The following is a 26,080-nucleotide window of genomic DNA, read 5'->3' as shown; positions in this document are numbered from 1 at the left end:
TATAATTAATGCATTTTGTATTATGTTAGGATTACCCTCCTATATAAAGGGGATCCTTGTCATTTTTGTAACTCTCTGTTGCTTCAGTTACTCCACACGAATATACAAGAACATTCTCTCTGCTTTCTAACATACTTTCTTGTTATTATTGCTTTCATTTTTTATCTTCATACTTGTTCATCATTTATTGCTTATCATTGGCCATAAAGAGCCTTCATTAATTTTATCATAACTGTTAGTCATACCCCGATTACCCCCGATAGTTCACTGTCGAGCCACGGAATCGACCTCGAGGTTCCCAAATCGACAAGCTCGAGGCCCCGATTGTTAGCCTCTCGGTTTGGTTATCGCCTTATCTTTAGCTCTTATTTCGTCTTTAAACTTCATACACATAGCATTATCTGCTTAACAACTAGCATAAAAATAGATCACGTATTTTTAGATTCCCATCAACAAATTTAATTATTATTACCATTTTAACGGTAAACATCCATGCTCTCATATGTGCCACGGTCAGGTTCTTTATAATTACATCACCCGCTGGAGTTGTTTGATTTTCCCGATGCTCTTGTCTGTCCATCTTACTAGGGCAGAGGGTTATTTATGAACTCCAGATTTTTCAAAACAACGAAGGTTCCATACTAGCACCTTTTGGTGCTAATTTGGAATATCCAATTTGCTAGTTGTTTGATAAGTTGGTATTTTACCAACTTATCTTGTCTTTAAGCCTATATGTTTGCTATGTTTGAGTGACAAAATCATGCGTTTAATATCATTCACTTCTATTTTATAGATTTTCTGTAAGTTAGAAGTGATCATGAAGAAAGCAAGTGAAAACGAGTCAAAAAGAAGTTGAAAAGAAGAAAATATGGAAAACGGCCTCAGGTGTCGCAATTGCGACAAAGATGTGGGAAATGCGAAGAAGGCAGTGTTCGAAAATGCAAAGGAAGACTTCGCAAATGCGAAGTCAACCCAGTCAAGTTGTGATCGCAAATGCGAAAAAGGACCTCGCAAATGGGAAGTCAAACTAGACAGTCAAACTTTGCAAATGCGAAGTCTGTATTGCAAATGCTAAGGTCAACAGGAAAGTCAATGTTCGCAAATGCGAACACTGCTTCACAAATACGAAAATCGTGCTTCACTTCTGCGCACTTTTGTTATTTAACATTTTTTGGCCCCAAACCCTTTAATAACCTTAGACTAGAGAGAAACAAGTTTTGGAAGCCAGGGTTTTTGCACACACACTTGGGTCTTGAAGATTTGAAGCTTTTGGTTGAGAATTTCTTACCCATTTATGTTCGTTTCTTCATTTCCCTGCTTTATATTGTATATCTAAGTGTGTAGTATTTTCCAACACTTGAATCTTGTTTATGGAAATATTCATAGTTAAAGTGTGGATTAAATATCTTGTTGTGCTTATGTATTGAATTATTTTTATTTATTATGAAGTTAGTTATTGTTTCTTTAATTATTCTTGTTCTTTAATGTTTCCAAAGTTATTAGCTAACCCTAGGACTCATCTACTGACTTTGAATTAATTTTTGCAAAGATTATTTGGGGTTGAAAAAGATTAATTAACAAGAACTTGAGGCTTTAACCCTCATTTTATAGATTCTACCTAGGGATAGGATTGAACTACTTGTAGCCATATTCGAGTGCGCTTAATCTCTTAATTGTCTTAGGGATAATTCAATTAGAAAGTCTTGTTAGTTTTTGGAAGAAGCTAATATAGAATTATTACCTGAGGCTGATAAACATAAACTCGTTCATATTTGGAAAATCGTGAAATACATTGGATCGATACTTGAGTGTAATTTTCCTTGTATCCATGCTTGTAGCCATTGATCATTTTACTTTCTTTCTAGGTTAGTTTACATTTTCGTATTTAGATATAAATATTTTCTCAAAACCATTCTATGTGTTTGGCATTGCATAACAAGTGATAATACTCTTATACGCCTAATCGCCTACATATTGTTCTCTGTGGGATTCGACCCCGACTCATAGTTGGGTAAATTATATTTAATGCGACCGTGTCCATTTACTTTTTAGTAGTGGATTTGGACGTCCTCAAAATTGGCGCCATTGTCGGGGAACAATTTGGCGTATTTAGGTTGTTTGAGAAATAAGCGTAAGTGCTTTGGTCCAAACTTGTGAATATTTGTGTAATTATCTTTCTTACCTTGGTCTATTTTGCTTGATTGTTTATTGTTTATTTTCTTAGTTTTTGAAAAATGACATTATATAATAAAAATTGGTCGGATGTTAGTTGTTCATACTTTGATGACCCTTGTCCTTATTGTGGAGGACCACACATGTGGCAAAATTGTTTAAATTCTCCCGGGGGCGGATTTAGTGCAGAATCTCAAACCCATGAGTGGAGTATTTTTGATAAGTGTGGTCTTCAAAATGGTCATTGGGAATATTGTGCTTATTTGTCCTTCCCTTCCCAAACCTCCGCTATGATGATTCTACTTTTTGTGATGAAAATTATAGGGATAGGGAGGTGGAAGAAATTGAGCATGGTCAAAATTGAGAGTTCGAGCTCATGTTAGAATGCTTACTCGAAGGAGGAAACAAAGAGCAATGTTCCTTGGAGGAGCTTTTGCAAAATAGTCTCCAAAATGACTTGCTGCTTGAAAGGTTGAACTCGCAAATGGAAGAAATGCTTGAAGCTTTAGAAGTCCAAATATCCTCGAAAGTGAATGATAGCCAAGAATCTTCCTTGGAGGTTGAAGCCGAAAATCCTTCCTTGGCACTTGATCCAAAGCAATAAGAACTCTCAAGTGTGCAAAATGAGAAGATGATGCTCATGTTGGAGGCCATTCTTGAAAATGAGGAGAAGCGCAACTTTGCACTCGAGGACTTGAAGCAAGTCTTGACTCAAAATGATGAGGATATCCACACTTTGGATGGTCAAATGAAAATATTGGTTGAGGCTCACTATGCCTACCAACTTGATAGTGTGGAAAGAAGTCAAGAAGAGTCCGTCTTCGAGGAAGAAAGTGAGCTTTACTTTGAGGAATCAAGAATTGAACATCCGCCAACCGACTCCATTCTTGTTAGTGATGCCGAGAAAAATATGGAATTAGAGTCTACCGATGTAATTGAAAATATGATTGTGATTGACTCTAGTCTGGGGAAAAAAGAGGATGTCAAAATCCGAGAAGAGTTGCAATTTGAAGGCTTGATGTCACATTCTAAGCATTTTTCAACATTGGAATTGTGGGTTGATATGGGAATTGAACTACACGAGTCAATGAGGGATTGCGAGGAGGAAAGGCAAAGGCCATACATCTTACAATTTGAGGGAACAAGAAGGCAAAATGATATTTCTCGCATGAAAGCCAAGAAATACAAAATGAAGAACATAAAGTTTGGCTTGATCATCAACTTACCACCCACCGCTCGTGGTCACAAGCTTGATTACAAGTTAGGTGCCCAATTCATATCATCCAAGTAGCGAGAAAAGTGGTAAAGTTGATCCACGTCATGCCACGACGTTAAATGCGGCGCTTGGTGGGAGGCAACCCATCATTTTCAAAAAATTTAGTCGTTTTTTAAATTTTCTTTTTTAGAATAGCTTTTGACTAATATGCCAAGTTTTAGCATTTTGGAGTTAATTTGAGCAGGTCGAGGTGACCGGAGAGCCAAAAACCAGTAACTGGAAATTGCAGCAGCTCAGTGTTCGCATTTGCTAACATATGTTCGCATTTGCGAACCTGGCCCATCGCAAAATCCAAAAAAGGGTACCTCTGTAGGATTTTTGGAGTTCGCAATTGCAAAAGTTGGGTCGCAAATGAGACATCAGAGGACTTAAACGGGTAAATGTGTTTCATTTTGAACAAAAGTTAGAAAATTTGGGGCTCTTCAAAAAATACACGGCCTTCATCTTCCTCACTCTCCTAACTCTCAAGTTCCATCATCTTTGCTCCTAATTGAAGCATCAAAGTATTAAGGCTTAATCTTTATGCTCTTATTGTTCTATTGCTTCATCTTCTTCTCTTTCTCCTTTATTTCTCAAAACCTAAGTTTCAAATGGGTCCTTCTTCTGTCAGAAATGGTTTTAAAAAAAATTGCTCAAATCATGTGTTGATTTCCGGGTGAGGTTGGTTGAGAGTGTGAGCCTAGTTGATTTGCTATAAAAATGGAGAATTCTGAGTGCTCATGGCCTTGTTAAATAGGAGTGGTTTTGTATGCTTCCTATGTGATCGATGAAAGGCCCGAATGAGATTCTTGGCCGAATCATTGAAATTTTTCAATTCATCGTTGTGTGGAAGTCTATTGCATGATTTTGTGTTTAAAAATTGATTGGGTTATCTAAAAGTGTGCTTTAGTTCAAAAATATTTGGGGCTTGGTACTGTTCTTTGAGAAAAGAGTGGCTGGGGACGACGAAATCGCAATTGCGATGACCTCTTCGCATTTGCGAAGAGGTGGTCGCAATTGCGAAAACTCTCAGGCCTGGCAGTCTTCGCATTTGCAAAGATGAGCTTGCAATTGCGAACTCTGTGAATATCTGTTGCCTTCGCAATTGCGAATAAAATGTTGCAATTGCGACATTAGAGAGCAGGCACTTGCAGATTTAAAATCTTGAGATCTTTTCTAAGACTAGGTTTCGACTGTCCAATCATTCCTTTGGCATATTTCACTCATTTTGCAATGTTTTTCATAGCCATACCATGTTTTCACTCCAATGCTTTGTTTACAGGTAAGCTAAAAATGAGCTCTAACTCCAAAGAATCCGCGAATGACAACCCTTTGGAAACTGAGGAGAAGTATGACCAACACCAGTTCTTGTCATTGGAATGCCAGGAACGGTACTATGCTGAGCTGATTTCAAAGAAGTTGCTCCCGAAAAGTGGTATATTGCTGGATAAGGTCTCGGAACAGCTTCCCGAGTTCCATTAGAGGATGGTAGACATGGGATGGAACTGTTTTGCCCCTCAACCTTGTAGAGCCAATGAGCAATAGGTGAGGGAGTTTTATGCAAATCTCACAGCCATCAGGTTAAAGAAGCCAAAGATGAGGATTCGCGGCAAAATGGTGCACTATGGAGCTGAAGCTGTGAACCAAGTCTATCACCTACAAGCCCATGACATGGTCCAATTCCGTGCAAAAGATTGTTCCTCAGGGGAGTGGTTGGTCTCCAAATTATGCCCGGGTGCGGCTGTTCCATGGGCAGCTGAAAAGAAAGGGATCAGGTCCAAAGAATTCAGTGCTGAAGCAAAGATATGGCTGGCCATCATATGCAGTCGTATCTCCCCTGTGTCGAATATATGGAATGTACCGATAACGAGAGCTCAAATGATAGCCTCCATTCTTGATGGTATTCAACTCAATGCTGGTGAGATTTTTCTCAATGAACTGAGGGAGTATCGGCTTCAAAATGGTATATCATTGATATTCCTATCTCTTATCATTGAGTTGTGCCAACTTGCTGGGGTTGAGGAGGATCCGGGAGACAACTGTATAGAGCCAGAAAAGCCTATCAATCCATTGAAGAAAAGAGAAGAGGGCGGCACCGTCAAGAGCAAAAAGAGAAAATTGGGATCCTCTTCTCAGACCGATCAGGGTAGCCAGCCATCATCTTCTGCAGGAGGACCATTTGTTATGCTTTCTAAGGAAATGCAGCTGATTCGCGACCTAGTCGCTGGCCTTCCATAGGGATCTGGGGAAACATCTGAGGGACCCGCTGCACACATTTCAAAGAAAGAGTTTCAAAAGTATCTAGATGATCAGAAGAAGCAGGGGGGTCACCTTAAGAAGCTGGAGAAGACATATACTGATTTGGCCACGGCGCACGGTAATTTGAGCAGTTCTCATGACAAACTAGCAAATGCACACACCAGGATGAAGAAAAGGGAGAAGAAGATAGATAAATTCTTCACCCGCGGGTGGAAGGGTGTGAAGGGCTGTGGAAAGTTCTAAAGCCTTAAGACCTAGTGCCATCGACCGAGCCGGAAGATGATGATGATGCTCCAGTTCATTGGTCCGAGGAAGAAGGAGAGGAGGATGCGACTGAGTTCGACAGTGAGGAGAGCACTTGATGCAGTATTCAGGGAGCACTTTCTACCATTTTACTCTATTTTGTTTAGTTGCATTGGTGTAACGACCCGGCCGGTAGTTTTAAGAATTAATGCCCCGATCCCCTATTAACTGCATTCCCCGCATTTGTTTCTACTATTGTGGGTTGCAGGGAGGATTTATTTGGAGTTTCGGAGAGTTTTGGGACACTTAGTCCCTAAATGAGAGTTTAAGTTTTAGAATTTGGACCGTAGTCGGAACAGTGTGAAGACGGCCTCGGAATGGAATTTTCTTGGTTCCGTTAGCTCCGTTTGGTGATTTTGGGTTTAGGAGCGTGTTCGGATTGTGTTTTGGAGGCCTGTAGCTTATTTAGGCTTGAAATGCCGAAAATTGAATTTTTGAAGTTTACGGTTCGATAGTGAGATTTTTATATCGGGGTCGGAATGGAATTCCACAAGTTGGAGTAGCTCCGTAGTATTGAATGTGACGTGTGTCCAAAATTTTAGGTAATTCAGACGAGGTTTGATAGACTTTTTAATCGAAAGAGAAATTGAGAGTTTTTGAAGTTCTTAGGCTTGAATCCGATGTTAAATTGGTGTTTTGATGTTGTTTTGAGCGTTCCGAAGGTTGGAACAAGTTTGAATGATGTTTTAGGATTGCTTGGAATGTTTGGTTGAGGTCCCGAGGGCCTCGGGTGAGTTTCAGGTGCTTAACGGAAGTTGAATTGGACATATGAAGAATTTGAGGTTGTTGAACCTGTCATAACCGCACCTGCGTGTGGGGGACCACAAGTGCGGCGCCGCAGAAGCGGCTTGATGATCGCAGAAGCGAGATTAGGCCAAGGCTCCAGGAACTGGAGGTGCGGCTGGGTGACCGCAAATGCGGAGTCGAAGATGTGGCCAAGCGACCGTAGATGCGGACCCAACCCATTAAGTGAATTTCGCACCTGCGATGCCTTTTCCGCAGGTGCGCTCCCGTGACCACAGATGCAGTAATCGCTGGGCAGAAATATGAAAATTCGAGGGTTTGAGTTCATAACTTGGAAAATCAAATTTGGAGCTCGGGGTAGTGCGATTCTGTGGGGTTTTTTAAGAGAAGATCATTGCGTAACAATTCCTCATCCCTTTCTAGTTGAATTCCATTAATCTATTTTTAGTTTGTCATTTAATTTCGGATTTGGGGTGAGAAATTGGGGAAAATTTTGGAAAAGTTCTTAGGCCTAAGTTTCGAGTTTTGATTGGGGATTTGACATCGGATTTGGATAATTTTGGTATGTATGAACTCGTGAGAGTGTGAGGATTCTGAATTTGTAAATTTTACCCGATTCCGAGACGTGGGTCCGGGGGGCGTTTTGGTCATTTTTCCTAATTTTATGTATTAGCTTAGAGTTAATTAGTTGAATTAGTCACTTGAAGTGTTATTTGCATTATGCAATTGATTTGAATAGATTTGGGCTATTTGGAGTCGAGTACTCGTGACAAGAGCGTAGTTTCGGGTTGATTTTGAGCCGGTTCGAGGTAAGTGGCTTGCCTAACCATGTGTGGGGGAACTCCCCTTAGGATTTGGTACTGTTGATATTTGGAATGCCTTGTACGTGAGGTGACGAGTGCGTACTTGTGATAATTGTTGAAAATCCGTTTTCATTAAGTAAATATAACTGTGATTCCTTTTCCTGTTTATACTACTTGTAATTTAAGCATATTGTTAGCTTAGGAAAGCATGTCTAATTGACTTAATTGCTTTACTTGCTCAAACTGTTTTATTTAAATTCAGTGCAGCCTGCTAGGTTAGAAATACCTGTTTTACCTTGGTATGAAATTGGTTTGAATTGAATATTCTTCGTGTTGCTGCTGTGTGTTTACTTTGGGACTACGAGCGATATCCAGGTAGATCCCCCCCCCCCTTGCCTGTTTATTTGGAACTACGGATTTATATTCCAGTAGATCCCCCTACATATTTATATTTGGGGACTATGGATCGAGATTCCAGTAGATCCCCGGGCCACTATGAGTTGGACTACGGGACGACACCCGGGAGATCTACTGGACATTTACATTTTGGGGCTACAGGACGGTATCCTGGTAGATCCTCGGGTTGCTGGACATTTACATTTGGGGACTACAGGACGGTATCCTGGCAGATCCCCGGTTTGCTGGATATTTACATTTGGGGGCTACAGGACGGTATCCTGGTAGATCCCCGGTTGCTACCTCTGTGTTGAGCTGTATTCTTTTTGTGATGTTTTGTCTATGGTATTTGTTATTACTCTTATCATCCTGTGTTACTCCATACTGTTAGCATTTAACTATATTGTCGTATTCTATACTGTTTTGCCTCATTTTTCAGCTAAAATCAGTAGGGCCCTGACCTTCCTCGTCACTACTCGACCGAGATTAGGATTGGCACTTACTGAGTACCGTTGTGGTGTACTCATGCCCTTCCTGCGCATGTTTTTCATGTGCAGATCCAGGTACCTCGACTCAACCCTACTATCCTTGAGGCGGGGTGATCCATCAGAGACTTCGAGGTATGTCTGCCGCGTCCGCAGACCGAGGAGTCCCTTTCCATTATCTCTCATAGCATTAGCCCTTCTGTATTTCTTTTGTTTAGACACTCTGGAGTTAGAACACTGTAGTTATTCCATAGCTTGTGCTTTTATGAGATTCCAGGTTTTGGGAAATGTACTTTCATTTTGAGAGTTTGTATTGTATATGTGCCGATCGGCATCTTAAAAGCTTCAGTTTGTTATTTTCTGCAGTTTTGGCTAGCTTTATTCTGTTGTTTTCTTTTTTCGCAATTTGTTAGGCTTACCTAGTCGCAGATACTAGGTGCCGTCACGATAGTTCACGGAGGGCGAACTGGGGTCGTAACAAGTTGGTATCAGAGCTCTAGGTTCATAGGAGTCATGAATCACAAGCCGGTTTATTAGAGTCTTGCGGATCGGTACAGAGACATCCATACTTATGTACGAGGCTATGTAACCGTTAGGAAAATTTCCACTTCATTTGATTTCCTTGTCGTGCGAGATTTTTGACATCACCAATTCTAAACTTCTGACTTCCATTCCCTCACAGATGGTGAGGACACGTGTTGCCAGAGATGATTAGGCACCCGCGCCCCCTATTGGAGCCGTCAGACGTCGGGGCCGGGGTAGAGACAGAGGATGCGCACGCGGTGCAGCCAGAGCACCCGCGCGAGCTGCCACCGAGGAGCCACCAGCAGTTCCAGCCGGAGCCCAGGCACCTTATACGCCTACTGCTTCTACTACTCCAGCACTCCAGGAGACATTAGCACAGTTCCTGAGCATGTTTGGTACACTAGTCCAAGCGGGGTTGATTCAGGTTGTACCAACTACTTCACAGATCGGGGGAGGGACCCAGACTCCCGCCGCCCCCACTCCAGAGTAGCGAGTTCACATTGGTCGGATTCCAGGTTTCATGGCGACACAGCCTATGGTCCCATTTCAGCAGGTGGAAAGGGTCGCTCGCCGGGTAGAGGACAAGTGGGTCCGGGAGAGAGAGGACAACCGAGGTCAGGAGAGGGAGTACAGGGAGGCGAGGACACCTCGTAGACCGGAGAGATCCACTGGCCCTTATTTTGGAGAAGAGTACGGCATGGTAGAGGTTTTGTGGGTCAGCCAGCTCAGTTTGCGTCTCAGACTTCACACAGTGTTTCTGGTGTTTAGGGGTTTGAGAATACCCGTACCGCACAGTTCCCACTGCCACATCAGGTGCGAGGTTGTTTTGAGGGTGGTGACATGTGCCATCTAGTGAGGTATTGCCCTAGACTAGGGAGGGGTGCGCCTCCACAGGCTTCTCAGCAACAGCATGCTCCGCAGAGTTTCTAGGCTATGATTTCAGCACCAGTTGCTACCCCACCTGCCCTGCCAGCTAGGGGTGGAGGTCGGGGAGGTAGAGGTCGCCTTAGAGGGGGAGACCAGGCCAGATACTGTGCCCTTCCTGCCCGTACCGAGGCTGTCTCCTCGAATTCTGTCATCGCAGGTATTATCCTTGTCCGTCATAGAGATACATCGATTCTATTCGATCCAGGCTCCACTTATTCTTATGTGTCCTCTTATTTTGCCCCTTATTTGGGCGTATTTCGGGATTCTTTGAGCTCCCCTGTTTATGTTTCTACTCCTGTTAGAGATTCTCTTATTATGGACCGCGTTTATCGGTCGTGTTTGATTGCTCTTAGTGGTTCTGAGACCAGAGTCGATTTATTATTGCTCACCATGGTAGACTTTGATGTTATTCTGGGCATGGACTGATTGTCGCTCCATGATGTTATTCTTGATTGTCACACAAAAACTGTGACGCTGGCTATGCCAGGTGTACCGCGAGTAGAGTGGAGGGGTACCTTAGATCATACTTCCAGTAGATTTATTTCATTCTTAAGGCTCAGCGTATGGTTGAGAAGGGGTGTGACGCGTATCGAGCTTATGTGAGAGATGTCAGTATTGATACCCCTACAGTTGATTCAGTCCTAATAGTACGGGATTTCTCTGATATGTTTCCAGCTGACCTTCCGGACATGCCGCCCGATAGAGATATTGATCTTGGCATTGATCTGTTGCCGGGCACTCAGCCCATTTCTATTCCTCCGTACCGTGTGGCTCCTCCTGAGTTGAAGGAGTTGAAGGAGCAGTTACAGGAATTACTTGAGAAGGGTTTCATTCGGCCCAGTGTATCACCTTGGGGCGCTCCTGTCTTATTTGTGAAGAAGAAGGATGGTTCTATGCGTATGTGTATTGATTATCGCCAGTTGAACAAGGTTACTGTGAAGAACCGTTATCCTTTGCCCCGTATTGATGACATGTTTGATCAGTTACAGGGTGCTTGTGTGTTTTCTAAGATTGACTTGCATTCAGGCTATCATCAGTTGAAGATTTGGGATCCAGATATCCCGAAGACTGCCTTCAGGACTCGGTATGGTCATTACGAGTTCCTTGTTATGTCATTTGGGCTGACCAATGCCCCAGCAGCCTTCATGCATTTGATGCACAGTGTATTCCGGCCATATCTTGACTCATTCGTCATTGTCTTTATTGATGACATCCTGGTATATTCCCGAAGACGGGAAGATCATGAGCAGCACCTGAGGACAGTGCTCCAAACTTTGAGGGAGAAGAAATTATATGCTAAGTTCTCGAAATCTGAGTTTTGGTTAGATTTTGTGGCATTCTTGGGTCACGTGGTATCTAGTGGGGGAATAAAGGTGGATCCGAAGAAAGTGGAAGCAGTGCAGAGTTGGCCCAGACCATCCTCAGCTACAGAGAACCGCAGTTTTCTTGGCTTGGCGGGTTATTACCGTCGACTTGTTCAGGGGTTTTCATCTATTGCAGCACCTATGACCAGACTGACCCAGAAGGGTGCTCCATTCCAGTGGACAGAAGAGTGTGAGGAGATCTTTCAGAAGCTCAAGACAGCTTTGACTACAGCCCTAGTTTTGATATTGCCTACCGGTTCGGGGTCTTATACTGTCTGTTGTGATGCCTCGAGGGTTGTCCTTGGAGCGGTATTGATGCAGGACGGTAGGGTGATTGCCTACGCGTCCAGACAGTTGAAGGTTCATGAGAAGAATTATCCTGTCCACGATCTCGAGTTAGCTGCTATTGTTCACACCTTGAAGATCTCGCGTCATTATTTGTACGGTGTGCCTTGTGATATATATACTAATCACCGGAGTTTGCAGCATCTGTTCAAGTAGAAAGACCTTAATTTGCGTCAGAGGAGATGGCTAGAGCAGCTGAAGGCCTATGATATCACTATTTTGTATCACCCGGGCAAGGCCAATATGGTGGCCAATGCTTTGAGCCGCCGGGCAGAGAGTTTGGGGAGTTTAGCTTATTTACCAGCAGCAGAGAGGCCCATGGCGATGGATGTTCAGGCCTTAGCCAGCCAGTTTGTGAGATTGGACCTTTCGGAGCCCAGTCGGGTTCTAGCTTACGTGGTCTCTCGGTCTTCCTTGTTTGATCATATCCAGGAGCGTCAGTTTGATGACTCTCATTTGCTCGTCCTCAAGGACAAGCTTTTGCATGGCGATGCCAGAGATGTGACTATTGGTGATGACGGGGTATTGAAGATGTAGGGTTGAGTTTGTGTACCCAATGTTGATGGACTTCGGGAGTTGATTCTAGAGGAGGCCCATAGTTCGCGGTATTCCATTCATCTGGGTGCCGCGAAGATGTATCAGGATTTGAGAAAGCACTATTGGTGGAGGCGGATGAAGAAAGATATAGTTGGGTTTGTAGCTCGGTGCCTTAATTATCAGCAGGTGAAGTATGATCACCAGAGACCGGGTGAGGCTAGATTATTGGGCACAGACTTGGTACAGGATGCTTTGGAGAAGGTTGAGGTGATTCAGGAAAGACTTCGCACAGCCTAGTCCAGACAGAAGAGTTACGCGGACCGGAAGGTTCGTGATGTTTCCTACATGGTTGGAGAGCAGGTTCTGCTTCGGGTTTCGCCTATGAAGGGCGTTATGAGATTTGGGAAGAAAGGGAAGTTGAGTCCGAGGTTTATTGGCCCTTTTGAGATATTGAGGCGTGTTGGGGAGGTTGCTTATGAGCTTGCCTCACCTCCTAGCTTGGCAGGAGTTCATCTGGTACTTTATGTTTCGATGCTCCGGAGGTATCACGGTGATCCGTCGCACGTGTTGAATTTCAGTTCAGTCCAGTTGGACAAGGATCTATCTTATGTTGAGGAGCCAGTGGCGATATTGGACAGGCAGATTCGAAAGCTTAGGTCAAAGAACATTGCATCAGTGAAGGTTCAGTGGTGGGGTTAGCCGGTCGAAGAGGCGACTTGGGAGACCGAGCAGGATATGCGCAACCGTTACCCTCATCTTTTCACTACTTCAGGTATGTCTTTATGCTCGTTCGAGGACGAACGAATGTTTAAGTGTGGGAGGATGTAATGGCCTGGCCGGCCATTTTAAGAATTAACGCCCCGATCCCCTATTAACTACATTCCCCGTGTTTGTTTCTGCTATTGAGAGTTGCAGGGAGGATTTATTTGGAGTTTCGAAGAGTTTTGGGAGACTTAGTCCATAAATGAGAGTTTAAGTTTTAGAATTTGGACTGTAGTCGGAACAGTGTGAAGTCGGCCTCGGAATGGAATTCCATTGGTTTTGTTAGCTTGGTTTGGTGATTTCGGGTCTAGGCGCATGTTCGGATTGTGTTTTGGAGGTCCGTAGCTTATTTAGGCTTGAAATGCCGAAAATTGAATTTTTGAAGTTTCTGGTTCGATGTTGAGATTTTGATATCGGGGTCGGAATGGAATTCCGGAAGTTGGAGTAGCTCTGTAGTGTTGAATGTGACGTGTGTGCAAAATTTCAGGTAATTCGGATGAGATTTGATAAACTTTTTGATCAAAAGCGAAATTGAGAGTTTTTGAAGTTCTTAGGCTTGAATCCGATGTTAAATTGGTGTTTTGATGTTGATTTGAGCGTTCCGAAGGTTGGAACAAGTTTGAATGATGTTTTAGGATTGGTCGGCATGTTTGGTTGAGGTCCCGGAGGCCTCGGGTGAGTTTTGGGTTCTTAACGGAAGTTGAATTGGACTTAGGAAGAATTTGAGGTTGCTGAACCTGTCATAACCGCACCTGCGTGTGTGGGACCGCAGGTGCAGTGCCGCAAAAGCGGCTTGGAGATTGCAGAAGCGAGATTAGGCAAGGTTCCAGGAACCGCAGGTGCGGCTGGGTGACCGCAAATGCGGAGCCGCAGATGTGGCCAAGCGATTACAGATGCGAACCCAGCCCGTTAAGTGAATTCGCACCTGCGATGCCTTTTCCAGAAGTGCGGGACCGCAGGTGCGCTCCCATGACCGCAGATGCGGTAATCGCTGGGCAGAAATATGAAAATTCGAGGGTTTGAGTTCAGAACTTGGAAAATCAAATTTGGAGCTCGGGGTAGGGTGATTCTGTGGGGTTTTTGAAGAGAAGATCATTGGGTAACAATTCCTCATCCCTTTCTAGTTGTATTCCATTAATCTATTGTTAGTTTGTCATTTAATTTCGGATTTGGGGTGAGAAATTGGTGAAAATTTTGGAAAAGTTCTTAGGCCTAAGTTTCGAGTTTTGATTGGGGATTTGTCATCGGATTTGGATAATTCTGGTATGTATGAACTCGTGAGAGTGTGAGGATTCTGAATTTGTAAATTTTACCTGATTCCGAGATGTGGGCCCGGGGGAATTTTGGTCATTTTTCCTAATTTTGCGTATTAGCTTAGAATCAATTAGTTGAGTTAGTCACTTGAAGTGTTATTTACATTATGCAATTGATTTGAATAGATTTGGGCCATTTGGAGTCGAGTACTCGTGGCAGGAGCGTGGTTTCGGGTTGATTTTGAGCCGGTTCGAGATAAGTGGCTTGCCTAACCTTGTGTGGGGGAACTCCGCTTAGGATTTGGTATTTTCGATATTTGGAATGCCTTGTACGTGAGGTGACGAGTGCGTATTTGTGCTAATTGTTGAAAATCCGTTTTCATAAAGTAAATATAACTGTGATTCCTTTTCCTGTTTATACTACTTGTAATTTAAGCCTACTGTTAGATTAGGAAAGCATGTCTAATTGACTTAATTGCTTTACTTGCTCAAACTATTTTATTTAAATTCTGTGCAGCCTGCTAGGTTAGAAATACCTGTTTTACCTTGGTATGAAATTGGTTAGAATTGAATATTCTTCGTGTTGCTGCTGTGTGTTTACTTTGGGACTACAGGCGATATCCCGGTAGATCCCCCCCCCCCCCTTGCCTGTTTATTTGGGACTACGGATTGATATTTCGGTAGATCCCCCTGCATATTTATATTTGGGGACTACGGATCGAGATTCCGGTAGATCCCCGGCGCACTATGAGTTGGACTACGGGACGACACCCGGGAGATCCACTGGACATTTACATTTGGGGGCTACAGGACGGTATCCTGGTAGATCCCCGGGTTGCTGGACATTTACATTTGGGGGCTACAGGACGGTATCCTGCTAGATCCCCGGTTTGCTGGATATTTATATTTGGGGGCTACAGGACGGTATCCTAGTAGATCCCCGGTTGCTACCTCTGTGTTGAGCTGTATTCTTTCTGTGATGTTTTCTCTGTGGTATTTGTTATTACTCTTATCATCCTGTGTTACTCCATACTGTTAGCATATAACTATATTGTCATATTCTATGTTGTTTTGCCTCGTTTTTCAGCTAAAATCAGTAGGGCCCTGACCTTCCTCGTCACTACTCGACCGAGGTTAGGCTTGGCACTTACTGAGTACCGCTGTGGTGTACTCATTCCCTTCCTGCGCATGTTTTTAATGTGCAGATCCAGGTACCTCGACTCAGCCCTACTATCCTTGAGGCGGGGTGATCCATCAGAGACTTCGAGGTATGTCTGCCGCGTCCGCAGATCGAGGAGTCCCTTTCCATTCTCTCTCATAGCATTAGCCCTTCTGTATTTCTTTTGTTTAGACACTCTGGAGTTAGAACACTGTAGTTATTCCACAGCTTGTGATTTCATGAGATTTCGGGTTTTGGGAAATGTAGTTTCATTTTGAGAGTTTGTATTGTATATGTGCCGATCGGCATCTTAAAAGCTTCAGTTTGTTATTTTCTGCAGTTTTGGCTAGTTTTATTCTGTTGTTTTCTTTTTCCGCAATTTGTTAGGCTTACCTAGTCGTAGAGACTAGGTGCCGTCACGATAGTTCACGGAGGGCGAACTTGGGTCGTGACAATTGGGGATATTGCAACATCTCTAGTTGGGGGTGGCTTCTTGTATAACTGTTGATCTTTTATAACTGTGGATATGGTAGATTGGTATTTTGTTTGTTTTCATGTGATGCTATTTTGTTTTCATGTGATGTGTTATATTAGTATGTTTACTAGCTTCTTGAATATTTGATTTTATATATATAGTATGTTTTATTGACTTGTTATTTATTAGCTTCTTAATTTTTTTTTAAATAGTATGTTTTATTTTTGTGGCGATATCCTTAGTTTTCTTTATACCACGGTTCTTTTTTCGAGGATGCCAATTTTCTTTTGAACCGGGTAATTGTAAGTAAATTTTTGTTGATTTTTCCCGATGATGGATAGCTAGGCGACTTTCTTAAGAGAATTATTCTTGTAGTTTAGATATAGTTTTTATTAATTTAGGAAGAATAAGTGGTACGAGTTGGGGTTTGTGCCCATTGGCGAATTTGTGGCTTGCTTGGTACCAACATGTTTTAAACCTCGGCATATGAATTATTAATCTTTGAAAAAGAAAAATGATTGAAGTAAAGATCATTGTCATAACTTCTAGACTCAGTTTTTGGTTCTTTGATTCACTAAACAGCTTATTATGCTATATGTAACTTCTTTGAGTCATCGGTTTCAATTGGATTTTGGATTTGTATTCCACTTGAGTGTTCATGTGCCATGTGTGGTGAGATATATTGTGAGTTCTTTTGCTTCATTGGTCGTCTACAACTTGCCCAGAAAGTGCTTCAAGGTGAAATCCTAGCCTAACTAGGTTTGAAAAATGATATTAGGCCTTCCATGGACTGCTATTGTGCCTTAAATTTCCTACCTTGCATATTTTCCCTAGTCAACCAATTTTGAGCCTTTATTCTTTTTCTTTGGCAACCATGTTAAAAGCTTTATCCCTTCGTTCTTGATTGATTTATCTTTTGGCACTTTACCTTCCTAAGTACTTTGAAAGTATAAACATAGGCTAAAAGCCTAAGTATGGGGGTGAAGGTGGGAAAGTTGTGATGTGAAAGTTGTTTAAAAGGTGAAAGGTAATTAGAAAAAAAGAGAAAAGTGTAGTATTTGAAAAAAAAAGGAAGAAGGAAAAATAAGAAATTATTAATAAATGGAAGACTAGGTGATAAATAAAAACGAAGAAAGAGTGGAAAAGTTCTTGAAGGAAGTGTTCTTTGATTGTGAAAAATTATAGTTCTTAGGGAGGTTTTGAGCCACTCTAACCAAAATTGTGCCCTACCTTAACCAAAATCCTAAACTACAACCCTTTAAGTCCTACTTGTGTGCATTTGAACATCTTTGTGAGAGAGAGTTAATTCATTCCATTTGATATCCTATTTATATTTTGAATTGAAATTTATGAGTGTGGGTTTCTCTCTTAAGTGTGAGGGCACATGATATTTGAGTTGTGAATTTAATCTCATTTAAATTGGAAGGGATGAACGAGGGAAGTTAATTGTGCTAAAGAGGCAAATTTTGAACCTTTAGTGTCGTGATTTGATTGCTACTTTGATTTACATAGTGTTTGAGCACTTGAAATTTTTTGGTATTTCATATGATTTGGATTAATTGTAGGTACCAATCGAAGTCTTGAGTTTGTTCTTACGGTAGACCTTTTTGACTTGGCATGATGTGGATGCACTATTGAGTTAAATACTTGGGAGGAGATTTTGTCCTTTGATTGCTTGAGGATAAGCAATAGTTTAAGTTTGGGGGTTTGATAAGTTGGTATTTTACCAACTTATCTTGTCTTTAAGCCTATATTTTTTATGTGTTTGAGTGATAAAATCATGTGTTTAATGTCATTTACTTCTATTTTATAGGTTCTCTGTGATTTAAAAGTGATCATGAAGAAATCAAGTGAAAACAAGTCAAAAAGAAGTTGAAAAGAAGAAAATCTGGAAAATTGCCTTAGGTGTTGCAATTGCGACAAAGATGTGAGAAATGCGAAGAAGGCAGTGTTCGAAAATACGAAGGAGGACGTCGCAAATGTGAAGTCAAACCAGACAGTCAAACTTCGCAAATGTGAAGTCCGTATCGCAAATGCGAAGGTCAACAGGGAATTCAATGTTCGCAAATGCGAAAATCGCGCTTCAGTTCTGGGCACATTGTCATTTCATATTTTTTGGCCTCAAACCCTTTAATACACGACCTAGATCATTTCTAAAATATCATTGGCAGATCTTTAGCTTATTTTCAGTCCTTAGACTAGAGAGAAACATGTTTTGGACGCTAGGGTTCTTGCACAAACACTTGGGTCTTGAAGATTTGAAGCTTTTGGTTGAGAATTTTTTACCCATTTATGTTCATTTCTTCATTTCCTTACTCTGTATTGTATATCTAAGTGTGTAGTATTTATTCCAACACTTGAATCTTGTTTATGGAAATATTCATATTTAAAGTGTGGATTAAATATCTTGTTGTGCTTATGTATTGAATGATTTTTATTTATTATGAAGTGAGTTATTGTTTCTTTAATTATTCTTATTCTTTAATGTTTCTATAGAGATTAGCTAACCCTAGGACTCACCCATTAACTTTGAATTTTATTTGGGGAAAGATTATTTGGGTTGGGAAAGATTAATTAACAAGAACTTGAGGCTTTAACCCTCACTTTATAGATTCTACCTAGGGATAGGATTGAACTACTTGTAGTCATATTCAGGTGTGCTTAATCTCTTAATTGTCTTACGGATAATTCAATTAGGAAGTCTTGTTAGTTTTCGGAAGAAGCTAATATCGAATTATTACCTGAGGCTAATTAACATAAACTCGCTCATATTTGTAAAATCGTGTAATACACTAGATCGCTACTTGAGTGTAATTTTTCTTGTATCCACACTTGTAGCCATTGATCATTTTAGTTGCTTTCTAGTTAGTTTACATTTTCGCATTTAGATAAAAATATTTCTCAAAATCATTCTATGTGTTTGGCATTGCATAACAAGTGACAATTCTCTTACACGCCTAATTGCCTACATATTTTTCTCTATGGGATTCGACCCCGACTCATAGTTGGGTAAATTATATTGCATGCGACCGTGTCCATTTACTTTTTAGTAGCGGATTTGGACGTCATCGGTGTTCATAGCGCAGGCCAAGAATTTTCCACATGAGCTCTTATGGTTGTTTTGGTATCTCCACCATCAATACCACATTCTCATGGAATTAAAGTGCCATAATTTTCGAGAGTTTGACAATCTTGAACCTTTCCAAAAACTATTTTTTTGTGGCTCGAACCTAAAAAATATTGGGTTCATCATTTTCATTCCCGTGAAGTTAAAATATTCATGTTCCACCGTCCATTAGTGTGATCAAAAGAACTATAAAGGTGATGCCTACAATGTCTTTTTTTATTATCTAGTCACAATCCTAGCAATGGAAAAGGAGTACGCCAAAACTCAGAGGCTCATTTTTAAGCAAAATAAGTGCCTTACAGAGGAGATATGGCCAGGAGAGGAAGGAAGTTGGAATTATTCTTTCACTCACCCCCATTGGCAAAATATTAAGACAACACTTAAGTAATACAGGGAAGTGCTTGAATACTCAGCAGACCCCTATGACATTGATCCAACAGAAATTGCTAAGATAAATTTAAATGAGGATATCAGCCTTCGTCGCAGAAGAAGAAAGGTAATAGAGCAAGAATGATAGAAGAAGATCATCCGCACGCAAAGAGATATTTCGCAAGAGCTGAAAAGCAAAGGATAGAAGGGTTAAAAGACAAGCATAATGCATAATCATGAGCAAGGAAATAATTTGCATAAGTCTTCTAAACTAAAAAAATGCACAGGTGTCTTAAACTATTTTCACCTCTTAACCCCCTAGGTAATACCCATTCGAAAAAATAAAAGTATGCAACACCTTTTTATCGTTTTCACCACTGTACGCCACAAAAAATTACCATGGAAAAACAAAAATTATATAAAAGTTTTCACCTTTTAGCCACTATAACCCACCAAAAGTTACCATAAAAATCGAAAAATATATCAATAAAGTTTTCTACCCATGTCTTGCCATAAATTTTTCAAAGTCATGTACTATGCAAATACTATTCAAGGTCCTTCATGTTGTTAAAGAAAAGTCATTCATGTCAAGCCATAAATAAACCCAAACCGAAAGCCATGCAAATACTATTCATGGGTTTCTTTTCCATCATCCATGTCTTGTCCAAACCAAATCCAAAACCCAAAGCCATGCAATTTATTTTTTAGTTCATGATCATGCTTTTATGCTTTGTCTATTAGGCAAATAAGTGTCTTACATCATATGAATTTTATGTTTGTTGCACTTGTTTTGTGCCACTTGTATTATGTAATTAAATAAGGTAGTACATGTATTAGCTTTTCATCTCATATAAAGAGAAACCTTTGTAATAGTTTGAGAACATCTATTTTCCAACCTAGTTCTTTTAAAAACTCTTGTGTAATAAAATATCTTCTTCTAGCTAAGACTCTTATAATTTTTTCCTCCAAAATATCGGGATATGGCTTGTTTTGTATTTGAGTGTAGAGTCTCAAAATACTTTAGAAGTTGAAGAAGATTTCTCTAGTAGTTGAGGAAGATTACTCTAGTAGTTGAGAAAGATTGCTTTAGTAATCATTGCATTAGGAGTATAATTTTTTTTTTCGAGTTCACTGTTGATGGCCTAGATATGGCGAGGGACAGCTTCTTGTGAGCCTCCAGCAACCCCCTTGTAGGAAGACTTTTGTGCTAATAATTCAAACGTTGTTAAGGTGATTCAATCTCTACTGATCCAATTTCTGCGAAGGTAATCCAATCTCTATTTTAGTAATTCAATCTCTACGCTAGTTTTTACTGATATCTATGATTCCCAATATTACACTCACCCCCTTTGGTATCAGAGCCACTTCCTGTGGTATCAGGAGGATGGAGTGACTTTCTCAATATGTTTGACGCATCTTCATCTTCTAGTCTTGTAAGTTCTAGTGCAACTATTGATATGTCTCCTACTCTTTCAAAAACTCTTGCAAAAAAATATGATTACTTGTATAAAGTAGAAGTCTTAGACGAAAATCAAAAAACTTCATCGATCTATTTGTCACTCATAATTCCTTATTCTGCTTTTGAAAAAACAACTGTCTCTATGGTCTGCAATACGCTCTTTGGTCCAACAAAGGTCCAAAGGTGTTAGAGAATATGTTGTTGGTTCTAAACTTGATCGGCATCCAATTTATACAACACGAGGAGAACAATTCATCACTTTTCGGATCCCTGAAGAGTTTCCAAGCAATGGAAGAGTCATGGTTTCACTCACATACACTTTGGAGTTGTCTGGGTAGCATTAACTTATCATGGACGAAAAGAGCAACCCGTTGTTGCAAGGATATCCCTCCTTGATACCAGGTATCTTCAATACCAACATGCTAATCTTGGCACAACTGAAGTTACTCTGAATGCAGGAACAATCTTTGTGATTGTGTTCCTGACTTTCAATATGTCTTTATATGATCCATATCTCATGGAGGCATTGAAGATTCAAGTCCAGATCCTAGGAGTCCCGTTTGCCAAGGATGCCATTCAAGAAACTCTTCACTATCTAATTGCACAGAGAATTTAGAATCATTCCATGGATCTCTATCTCCCCAGTGACAGTAATGCTTTGCTCATCAATGTTGATGCCACAAAAGGTACTACCCAATGCACCCAGATTCCCAAACAGATTTCAAAAGAAGAACCTGTAGAAATTCTTCCAGATTCATGGGTGACAAGCCTGACTCTGATACCACAGAGGGTGAGTGTAGTACGGGAAATCATAGAGACCAATAAAATACTTTAGTAGAGATTGAATTACTAGAATACAAATTGGATTACCTTCATAGAAATTGGATTATATATAGACATATTGAAATTCGGGAACACAGTCACAAAGACTGTTCCTGCATTCGGAGTAACTTCACTTATTCCATGATTAGCATGTTGGTATTCAAGATACCGGTATCAAGGAGAGAAATCATTGCAACATGGGGTGAGTGTAGTATCGAGAATTGTAAAGACTAGTAATAGAATAGAGATTGAATTACTAGAATAGAGATTGGAGAGACTGAATTACCAGAATAGAGATTGGAGTACATTCGTAGAGATTGGATTACCTCAATAGAAATTTAATATCCTTAGACGTGGTTAAATTACAACAACAACAACCACCCAGTATAATCCCACAAGTGGGGTATGAGGAGGGTAGGATGTACGCGGTCTTACTCCTACCCTGGAAGGGCAGAGAGACTGTTTCCGATAGACCCATGGCTAAAGAAGGTGAAAGATGCCCTGATAGCAAGTAATAGCAAGATAAATAATTAGAAAACTAAATCGAAGATAGCAATAGAGAATATGAAAGAGGTATCGATAACAAGTACCATCAAGATAATATATTTAGAAAACTAAATCCAAGGGAGCAAACGAGAATATGAACGAAGTACTGCTAGCAAACTACAGAATTACCGATTGCAAGTAATAACGGAACAAGACATGCGAATATAGCAAACTAAGGAAAAAAGGGTACCGTACTAGCACTAATACTATCGAACTAGAGAAGACAAAGGGAAACACACGACTAACTACTAACCTTCTACCCTGATCTTCAACCTCCACACCCTTCTATCTAGGGTCATGTCCTCGGTTAGCTCAATCTGCACCATGTCCCGCCTGATCACCTCTCCCCAAGAGTTCTTTGGCCTACCTCTACCCCTCCTCTCACCTCCCAAGGCCAACCTCTCACATCTCCTGGTTGGGGCATCTATGCTTCTCCTCTTAACATGCCCGAACCATCTCAACCACGCCTCCCACATCTTTTCCTCCACAGGGGCCACTCCCACCTTGTCCCGAATAACTTTATTCCTAATTATATCCAACCTAGTATGCCCACACATCCATCTGAACATCCTCATTTCCGCTACTTTCATCTGTTGTACATGGGAGTTTTTGACTGGCCAACACTCTGCCCCATACAACATAGTCGGTCTAACCACTACCTTGTAGAACTTATCCTTAAGTCTCAACGGTACATTCTTATCATACAAGACACTGGAAGCGAGCCTCCACTTCATCCACCCTGCTCCGATATGGTGTGTGACATCATCATCTATCTCCCGATCATTCTGAATTATAGACGCCAGATACTTGAAACTCTCTCTCCTGGGAATGAGTTGCATATCGAGCCTCACTTCCCCGTCTGCCTCACGGGTAACACCGCTGAACTTGTACTCCAAGTATTCTGTCTTGGTCCTGCTCAAATTGAAACCCTTAGACTCCAGAGTATGCCTCTAGACCTCCATCCTCTCGTTAACGCCACCTTGCATCTCATCTATCAAGATTATGTCATCCACAAATAACAAGCACCAAGGCACCTCCCTTTGAATGTATCATGTCAAAGAATCCATCGCTAGGGGAAACAAAAACGGGCTAAGTGCTATTCCCGGATACAACCCCATCTCAACCGGAAAGTAGTCAGAGTCTCCTCCTGTTGTCATAACCCGCGTCTTAGATCCATCATACATGTCCTTAATCACTCTAATATACGCTAAAGGCACTCATGTAGCCTCCAAACATCTCCATGGAACCACTCTCAGGACTTTTTCATAGGCTTTCTCTGGGTCAATGAACACCATATGCAAATCCTTCTTCACCGCCCTATACTGCTCCACCAATCTCCTCACAATGTGAATGGCCTCAGTGGTCGAACGTCCCGGCATGAAACAAACTGTTTCTCAAAAATAGATACGCACCTCCTCAACCTTCCTTCAATCACCCTCTCCCATACTTTCATCGTGTGGCTTAACAACTTGATACCCCTATGGTTGTTATAGTTTTAGACATCCCCCTTGTTCTTGTACAACGGGATCATCATACTCCACCTTCACTCTTCGGGCATCTTCTTCGTCCTGAAAATGACGTTAAACAACCTAGCAAGCCATTGCAAGCCCTCCTTACCCACGCTCTTCCAGAAGGGATCTTGTCCGGCCTAGTCACTCTACCCTTAATCATCCTGCACATAGCCCCTACAACCTCCCCCACTCGTATGTGTCTACAGTACACAAAATCTCGTTGCCGATCCTAGTAATCTACTCCCCCATCACAATGCTCCTATCTCCCTCTTCATTCAAGAGTTCTTGGAAGTAAGACTTCTATCTCTGCCTAATATGTGCCCCCTCCAATAAAACTCTACCCTCCTCGTCTTTTGTGCTCTTCACTTGGTCCAGATCCCGGGCCTTCCTAGCCTTCTTATACCCCTCCCTGTTAGCACTCTTTTGCCCCTCGTCTATACTCTGTACTAGCTTCAAATATGCTGCTTTCTTTGCTTCTACTTTCCCTTGAACCTCTTCGTTCCACCCCCAGTCCCCTTTATGGTCAACAAAAAAACCCTTCGAGACCCCTAACACCTCTCTCGCCGCCTCTCTAATGAAATTTACTGTCATAGACCACATACAACTCAAGTCCCCGATACTCTTCCAGGCCCCCATAGCCAGCAACTTCTCTCCTAACTCCTGAGCCTTGTCCTTAGTCAATGCACCCCACCTGACCCTAGGTATACCAGACATAGCCCTCTTCTTCCTCGTCCATCTGATCTCTAAGTCCATAATTAAAAGCATATGCTGGGTCGTAAGATTCTCACTCGGGATGTCCTTGCAGTCCGTGCATAAACCTCTATCACATTTCCGGAGAAGTAGATAATCAATCTGGGTCTTGGCCACCATACACCGAAAAGTTATCAGGTGCTCCGCCTTCTTCGGGTAACACAAGTTAGCGAGAAATACAAAGGTTAAAACACAAAAATCAATAAATCCACATGATATGAATGAAAGAAGTGGAATTTTCCTAATAGTTCTGTAGCCTCTCAAAGATAAGCACAGATGTCTCTGCACCGATCCGCATGACTCTACTAAACTTGATCATGACTCGTAGAACATATGAACCTAAAGCTCTTATACCAGCTTGTCTCAACTCAAAAATCCCTTCTTAAGGATCGTGATGGCACCTAATCTCTAAAAATAGTCAAGTCGATCACTAACAGCAGCTAAACCAATTAAACATGATATTATAAAGCAAAGTTTAATATAAAAGCAAAAAGTAAAGGTGATACAAGCCAACACAACGGTAATCACAAAAGATCCCCAAGACTTGGTAGTACAAAGTCACGAACTCTAGTTGAATACATAGAAATATCTCAAAACAAAATACAATACTGTTCGGATAGAGAATTGATAGTATAACTAAAAGGAAAGGACTCCAAGGGACTACGGAGATCGAGAAGCTCTACCTTAAATCCTTGCAATCAAAGAAGCTAACACTGCCGGGAACCACTGCCTCCAACACCTGTATCAGCATAAAAATATGCAGAAATGTAGTATGAGTACACCATGATCGGTACCTAGTAAGTATCAAGACTAACCTCGATGGAACTGTGACGAGGTTCAAGTCAAGACACTCACTACATGTAACATGTGCAATATATCAATATAACGCTAACAACGGCAAGCAAAATAAATAAAAATAATGAGATAAAATAGCAGAATAATCAGAGCACAGATAAAATAACAACTCACAAGTCACGATTCACAAATCATATACACGTGGAACCTCGTGCCCACATTATCAATCACCTTTGCATGGCAAGAACCCTATTCCACAATATAAGTCACAATCGCACGGAAAACTCACGTGCTGTACAGACAACTCACATGCCAATATCACAATCCGTACGGCGTGCTCACGGGCTCAATATTACAATCCGCTCGGCATGGTCACAGGCTCAATACCTAATCTACACAACGTGGTCACAAGCTCAATATCCTAATTCGCCCGGCGTGGTCATGGCTCCCAGTCCAAACCATATCGTAGAGAAAATAGATATACAAGAATACATGTACATGATCAATGAACATTAAGTTTCATACTTTTGGATTGGTATAAATGACATGTTACGGTGTATGCATATGCAAGTGTACTATAACAGCTCAAATCATCAAGTAATATCAGAGACACTGAGTAGCACATCGGAAACAACACAAGCAATCACGTAATATGCGTCACACACACAAGAAAGTCAAAAGCAACAACCAGAATACTCCATTTTCATCACCAACATGCCCTCAAACCATCACATAACATCCCCATATAGCCACACTTATCTCACCACGTTGAAAATATCATAATATCCACCCATATCGCTCCGCCCAGACAATATATCAATAGCCACCTATATCGCCCCGCCCCGATAATAACATAATAGCCACCCATATCACTCCATCCAGACAATAACACAATAGACACATGTATCACTCCGCCAAGATAATATATCAATAGCCA

The sequence above is a fragment of the Nicotiana attenuata genome, unplaced genomic scaffold (genome assembly GCF_001879085.1).
Source record: "Nicotiana attenuata strain UT unplaced genomic scaffold, NIATTr2, whole genome shotgun sequence".
In the NCBI taxonomy this organism is placed as follows: domain Eukaryota; kingdom Viridiplantae; phylum Streptophyta; class Magnoliopsida; order Solanales; family Solanaceae; genus Nicotiana; species Nicotiana attenuata.
The sequence above is the reverse complement of the archived record's forward strand: the minus strand, read 5'-3'. Positions refer to the sequence as shown.